Source organism: Montipora foliosa, unplaced genomic scaffold (assembly GCF_036669935.1).
Source record: "Montipora foliosa isolate CH-2021 unplaced genomic scaffold, ASM3666993v2 scaffold_252, whole genome shotgun sequence".
In the NCBI taxonomy this organism is placed as follows: domain Eukaryota; kingdom Metazoa; phylum Cnidaria; class Anthozoa; order Scleractinia; family Acroporidae; genus Montipora; species Montipora foliosa.
In genome coordinates this window covers 1-7500 of record NW_027179555.1, presented here as the reverse complement: position 1 = coordinate 7500, position 7500 = coordinate 1, and positions in this window count along the sequence as shown.

The window sequence follows — 7500 nt, the reverse complement described above, 5'->3', positions numbered from 1 at the left end:
AACTAGGGCCTGCGGGCCGTTTTTCGAAAGTCCCGAAACTTTACGGGCCATTTTCGGGTGTCACAATTACCTTGGTAAACCAGGAACGGAGCATTTAACTGGTCAAACTTCACAGTTATTTTTCTTTTTGTTTCCTTGAAAACATGTTAAAAGATCGCCTTTCCAAAACAAGCGGTTGGCAATTTCACAGATGGCTTTTCGGGCCCGACGTTTTCGAGACTTTCGAGAAACGGGCCCTTGGTCAGCTTTACCAAAGTGCCCCCTGTTGCTTGAACTTTATCAACCAGAATAATTGGTAAACAATTCAACAAATGGAATTAAATGGTTGAGAATAGAACAAGCAACAATATTGGTTTTCTGAGTGACGGGTAACAAATTTCATTCGTAAAAAGGTCCCAATTTACACGCCATATATATGGAACCAACAATAGAACATATAGTTATAGAATTAGTTAGCTACTCGATCCATGTATATATATCTTCACAAGGGATCTTTTAGTAAACTTGTGACACAATTACAGGATCTACGACGCAAAGGTAACGAAAACGTCATTTAAAAAATTTCTGTCCAACAGTTTCAATCTGTGCAAAGATTCAAGTATTTGCTCGCGTAATTGTAAATATGCGTACTGTAAGAACGTCTAAGTGAAGGCGTGTTCGAGAACCTTTGCAATTGGTGTATACAACGTGACATAAATATTATTATTGTCATTCACAAAGCCGAGATCGTCACGTATCTTACAGATGTGTATACCTACCTACCTGTTGAGTCCCTGGTATTTCTTAAAGTTCCAAAAACGTAAGTTCTTTCAAACCTCGTGTTACGCTTTCTTTGCCAATCGATGCTCTAGGAAACATGGTGTTTTCGTTTCCGGCTGTTCAAAAAGGGGAACCTAACGAACAAGTTATAGGGTTTCAGAGGTACCGTGATTTCGAAGTTCCTTGCACTAATGGATAAAAACTGTCGAAAATTTTATCTCCTTGAAGCAAGGTGCCATTCGCAAACCTCCCAGCGAAGTACACATACTTGCGTCCTGAAATTGCTAATATGCAGTCGTTTTTGATCGACAAAAGTCCTTGGTTGCGATTCCTTTTTAGGAAAGAACTGACATCTGAATAAAAATACTTTAACCAAATCTTTCATTAAAAGTTACTGTACAAATTTTGATTTTTGACAAAAGAAGGGCTTGTGCAAATAGTACTGGATAAGATCCCGGGGGTGGGGGGGGGGGGGTACTCCCTCATATGGGCTATATAGGTATGTGCGGCCCCAGAGGGTAGGGTTTATCAACCGTTTTGGTCATAAATAGGGTATCGATTTTGGCCAATTTTCCGCCATTTTGGTCATAAATAGGGCATCGATTTTTGCACTCTAGTCTTGAATTCGTTTTTTATTTGGAAGAAGCTACTTCTTTATCATGCCCCCTTCTTCCATCCACGCTTTGCCTTCCTCTCCCCCTCAACATTGCCTTTAACATTGGTCTGAAATAGGGAAATAATTTAAGGCAGGTCTGCACCAGGGTATTGACTTAAGGGTCAGGTCATAAATAGGGTATCAAATTTTTGGTCGGGTCATAAATAGGGTAGGGGAAATAGCAGATTTTGGTCATAAATAGGGTAAGGGTTATGGGAAGCGGGCCGCTCACCCCTACCCAATTTTTCTGGGAGTAACCTTCCCCCCCCCCACCCTTCCGTCAGGGGGCAGCCACCTTATTTCATGAGCAACGAACTTGAACCCGCAGACATATATTGGCAAACAAACGAAATCCAAGGGCGTACTTAAGGACGTTCGCGCTAATTGTTTGCGCGCAACGTTACTGCGCATGTAACGCCACTGTAATATGTCACGCATTACTTTGAGCATTAGTGAAGTTTAGGTTTTAAAACCTTTGCAAAAACCGTGGACGGTAAGTCTTGCACAGCGTTGGATCAGAGAAGATCGTGATCAGTCAAAATTGATTTAAAATATTTATGAAAGTCAAGTAGACTACTGCACGACTGATATTCGCGAGCTTTTATCAGTCGTGCACTAGTCTACTTGACTTTCATACAAATTTTTCAAGCATCAGTTAAAATAACATGGCGACAAAAACGCCGAGGAAAAAATTACAGGCCGGCAAAAGAATGGCACATTTATTTCCGAATCATCATGAAACTTCAAAGAGAAGTGAGCGGGAGGATGAAAAAGCTATGGAAAAGGTAGCTGATCGAGTAGACTAGTGGCTGAAAGTTTGGAAAAGTCGTGGACGAACCGTTGCGTAAATTTAATGGGGCTATTTCTTTTTAATGTTTTTATTACCCTACGAACTTAAGTTCAAAGTGAATGCATGTTTTTAAAGTTCTTTTCCTTTACTTTCGTGAAAATTGAAGAGTATTTTCGTCCTCATCCGCTTGCATAGTGCGGACCTGCGTGGAAACTATCAGCGATTGAATTTCACAAAAAACACACTTCAGAGGATGAGCATGACGGCAATGGGGAGATATTATAGAAAACACCAACCAAATGAAGATGACCCCTGCTTAAAACGTCGTTGCTATGCTCGAAAAAGGTTTTTCTTTTTCGGTAAAAACCGTTCATCTCTTCAACGATCGATCCTCTCTGGGGTTCCTGTCCTTGCCCGACAGATCACGCAAAAGCGTGACAAACGAACTTTTCCATGAGCTTTGCAGAATCACATCGATTTTACTCGTTCAGATCATCGGTGACCCTATTTTTTTTAAATCATGAATCACTTACTTTACTTACTATCTACAAAATATGATGAAATAAAAAAATTCTCACCGTAAGAAGTTTTCTCCGGGTTCTCCGGTTTTTCCCCCTCAGGAAAAACCAAGATACAGCTGATTCCAGCTGGCTGTAAGCTGTGCTCCAAGGTCACACATGGACCGTATAGCGGCTGCCAGAGGCGCCAACATATGCTTTCGGTTCGACCTTGTTGAGCTGCGTCGTTGCTGTACTTTGCGACGGCGATTAGCCGCGACAGTTATTATTATTATTATTATTATTATTATTATTATTATTATTATTATTATTATTATTATTATTATTATTATTATTATTATTATTATTATTATTATTATTATTATTATTATTATTATTATTATTATTATTGTATTTGACTTTTCAAACGAGTCATTGATGAAATAAAAGAGTCATTCCATGATCAAGCCTGGTTTGTGGACGTCAAAAATCAATCTTATATAGGCCATTTCCGAATTGCGCAGTGAAATGAAGCGTGTTTTAAACTTGAACCAATCGATAAATTGACACCATCACATGAAAGATCGGCCTGCCCAAAAGCAAGGCACTGGCTCCTCTGGAGTTTTGTAGAGTCTGACAAAAATTGTTGGGTTCTGACACTACATTTGTGGTTTATCATTTTTGGCAAAACAAAAAAAAAGGGGGGGGGATAGAGCGACCCAGCCCATAGGAACAATTGTTATCACAGTATCAACAAACACCACTTTTCTTTCAATTATTCCAATCACTTCAGCAAGATCTAAAAACATTGTGGACTGAGAAGGGGTGAGTTTGGACTCCCACATAAGAATGACAGCCGTAGTCCTCTGAAATTTTACAGATCAAATCCTCAAATAGTAATTCCTTCCTTTTTAGTCGTGGATACGCGAAGCGTATAAAAGACTAATGTTAGGGATCAGAATATGCAAAGTTGTCACTCACTCATATGTAAACTAATCGATAAGTCAACGACCAATATCGATTGGTTCAAGATATCACAATTTGTCCCTCGTTCAGTTGAATTCAATTCAATATGGCAACGATCAATATCGATTTTCCGACGTTTCACTTTCCGAAGTAATGCCACAACGTAATACGTTGAAATATTCTTCGACGTTTCTTCGTTCCGACGGGATTGATACTTGTTGCAGTCAGCACGTGTTACCGAGTTATTTCTCAGTGGAAGACCACACTAAAAGTGTCACTGTGCTATGTGTGCTGAAAATGAATGCGAAGAGACACTTTCTCGTCGATCCGCCAAGTTCCGCAGGTCCACTCGCACTAGCAAAGGAGCACACAGTGAGATGGCCGTGGACAGTGACAAGTGCATGTGTTCACCAAAAGCAAACTACTGCTCTTTTAGTTCGTTATTGTTTCATAATTCTATTGGTTACATTCGATACCGATAAGGGGTGTTTCTAAAACGAAGACCCCAAAAGGAAAGACCTAAGACCTAAGACCCTATGATCTAAAACGAAGACCCTGTGATCTAAAACGAAGACCCTGTGATCTAAAACGAAGACCCACGTCAAAAATGTCAGAATGATGCCAAGCAGCTTATGGCTCGTCAGACGACATTGTGTGTTATGGAATTGTTGGAGCGGTGGAACAGCTGGACGTGGGCTCTGAGTGCGTGTGCTCGAAACTCCTCACAAAGAAATTATATAATATGTCTATTCAATGTAAAGTTCAATTGCTTGTTGGTTACTGATGTTTTAAGGTGTAGACAGGCCAAACACGACTCCTATTGGTCAAGATAGGAAATTCAAAGACCTCAGAGCTTTGCTCTGACGAGTACATCTTTCAAAGACCTCCCTTTTCTATATGAAATAAGGGTAGGGTTTTTAAATATTTTTTTTTAGTGAGGGCTGGTTTTGTATAAGATGTCATTTATTAATAAGAATATGTTTGAGATCAGGCATTGACGGGCGGTATTCTGTAACAATCGGGAAAATTATTTTGGGCGTTTTTTGTTTATTTTGTAGAGCCGACATTCTTTCGCTAAAATTGACTTCAGATAGAGTCATGTTCAAAAGGTTATCTGGATAACCTCTGTGGCGTAATCTTTGTTTGAATAATGCGATGTGTTCTTCAAATTTCTGCTTTTGAAGAGTTAGTTATAAGAAGCCTTAGGGCTTCGGCTTTGATGAAGCCTTTCCTGACGCCTGGAGGGTGGCAGGAGTTAAAGTGCGTGTATTGGAAAGTCTCTTTCGGTTTAAAGTGCGTGCGCACATCAAGAATATAATGCTTTTTGAATCGGTCGCCCTTGTATACACATGTGTCCAAGAATGTTATTTCAGTATGATAATGATATGTATTGTTAGTTTTTCCGCGGTTAGCCCAAACGGGTAAGTGTGAAGGACCGCGGAAACTGTGGTTTCCGTTGCTATCAGTTTATCCAACAATTTAATTAGCTCGAATTTAGCTGGGCTGAAGTATGCACCGCAAGTATTTACCACACGCTTTTCCGCCTTGGTTGCTGAGAGTGTTAGGGTCACGTTTGTATAATTTTTCAAGCTCTTTGACCAATCATAGCTAAGCAAGAGCATATATAAAAGCCAGTTTGTGAGAGAGCTAGAGAGAGTTGGCTGCCGGGAATAGCAGAGTGCTGGAAGGTCCATGCCAGAATAAAGGAGTTAAAACGCTGAAGCTGTGTGTACAAAATCTGTCCCGTAACAGCTGTCATAGTTGTCACTTTTAGTCATGTTATTGATGTATAGATGACCGAGGGCGTTTACCATTTGTCTAAAAAACAGATTGCTTGGGTGAGAAAGCAAATGGTGCGGCCAATCTCAGTGGAATTTTTCTAGGTTTTACCAAAACGAGCAGAATTTTCTCCACCAATAAAATTTGTCTGCTTTGCTGGAACCTTTTAAAATGATAATTAGGTTCTGGTTGGAATATTACTGTAGTAACAATTGGTGACGTCACAAGAAACATCGCTATATCATTAGTTGTGAGGTGTTTCCAGCACACGCACTCAGAGCCCACATTCAGCTGTTCCACTGTTCCACTGTTCCACAATACCTTAACACACAATGTCGTGTGACCAGCCATAAGCTGCTTGGCATCGGTCTGATATTTTTGAGGTGGGCCTTGGTTTTAGATCACAGGGTCTTCGTTTTAGATCACAGGGCCTTCGTTTTAGATCACAGGGTCTTCGTTTTAGATCACAGGGCCTTCGTTTTAGATCATGGGGTCTTCGTTTTAGATCAGTGGGTCAATTTTTGCTGGGTATGTCTGGCCTCTCCGAACTCCTACCCCATTATAGTCTATTTTGTGGCCAATCATAGGCCCCATCTTAGTCACTTTTGAGAAAATATCAATTTCGCTATCCCAACTTAGTCACATTCTGATTATGCCTCTACCTTATAAAGCCTTTTAAGTAGGTCATCCTTAAATGAATTGACACGTTTGTTAAATTGAATGTAGAGCACTTTACTTTTCACCTAAAGTACAAATATTCTGGTACATTTGCTAGCCGTAAACATTTACAAACGTACCGCACCGAGCCGACTGTTAAATATTAAAACAACAGCATAAACCATTTTTTTCCTATTTTTAAATCTCTCCTTACCAGACTTTTCTTACACCAGAAATTCCGAAAATGTGCGACCCTATTCTAGTAACTCTATTAAAAATGTGACCCCATTGTAGTCAATCCTGTCGTGAAATTGCGACCCCATCCAGCGGCACATCCCCATTAGCGTCCATCCGGGATTATCTCCTAGCCAAGATCAGAAAGCAACCGATTGCAACGGAACTCCCATTTTGCAAGCAATCCATGATTCCACGACTTCTTCACTGTTCTCCTTTGATTGAATTTGTCATAAATCGCCAATTTATAACCCCCCCCCCCCCATCCCCCCACCCTAAAAAGGTGGATATGTAAATGAAAATAAGGGATGTGTTAGTGCCAACATCGTCATCACTCATTATCACAACCTCGTTCCCAGGGTCTCTCTTCTCTGCCTCCATTGTCGTTGAGAAAAGACCCTGGTTCACTCTGGTCACGTGTCTGCCAGAATCTGGAAGGTTCACCAAATGTGTGTTAGGGGACGGGAGGCAATGTAGGCCATGTCGACGTTGCAAAGAATGGAATCAGCACGCAATTGATTTTGTGGCCAGATGACCATCGAAATAACTTTTGACGGCAATATTTTATGTACTACACATATGGAATTCGACGTGAAAGGCAAAAGTTGTGGTCAAATCGATCGGACACCACAGAAAATATCCTCGCGTTATTCAAGTTTTCACCCGTGTGAAGGTCCGGATCAACGATGAATGCTAATAGTTTCCGACAATTTTAACAATGATATGTATCAAATAAACCTGGAAATCTAGTGATAGCCTAAAAGTGTTTTTCCCTTCGCGTTCTGACAGATTAGAACATCAAGAAAAAACTTGTATTTTTATACCGGGTTTGCAGCATTCAGTTCAGGTGAAATTTGGCCAACCCTGAAATCTAACATTGTTTGCTGTTAACAACCTGAGTATCAAGAAGGCTTAAACAATCCAGGCTAGAGCCATTTATATGGTCAAAAATAAGAACGATACTAATACTAGACACGAGCGAACAAATATTTAGGGTCAAAATTTTCGGGTCAATCAGGTTTTTTTTAATCAGTTCTTTCCTGACTCACACTCGGAGAGATGGACCGTGATTGGAGCTCCCCTGCCGTGAAGATTTATTATCGTAATGCCGTTGTCGCATCCGGCTGTAATGACCTGACATAAGAGAAATTTGCGAGCGCTAA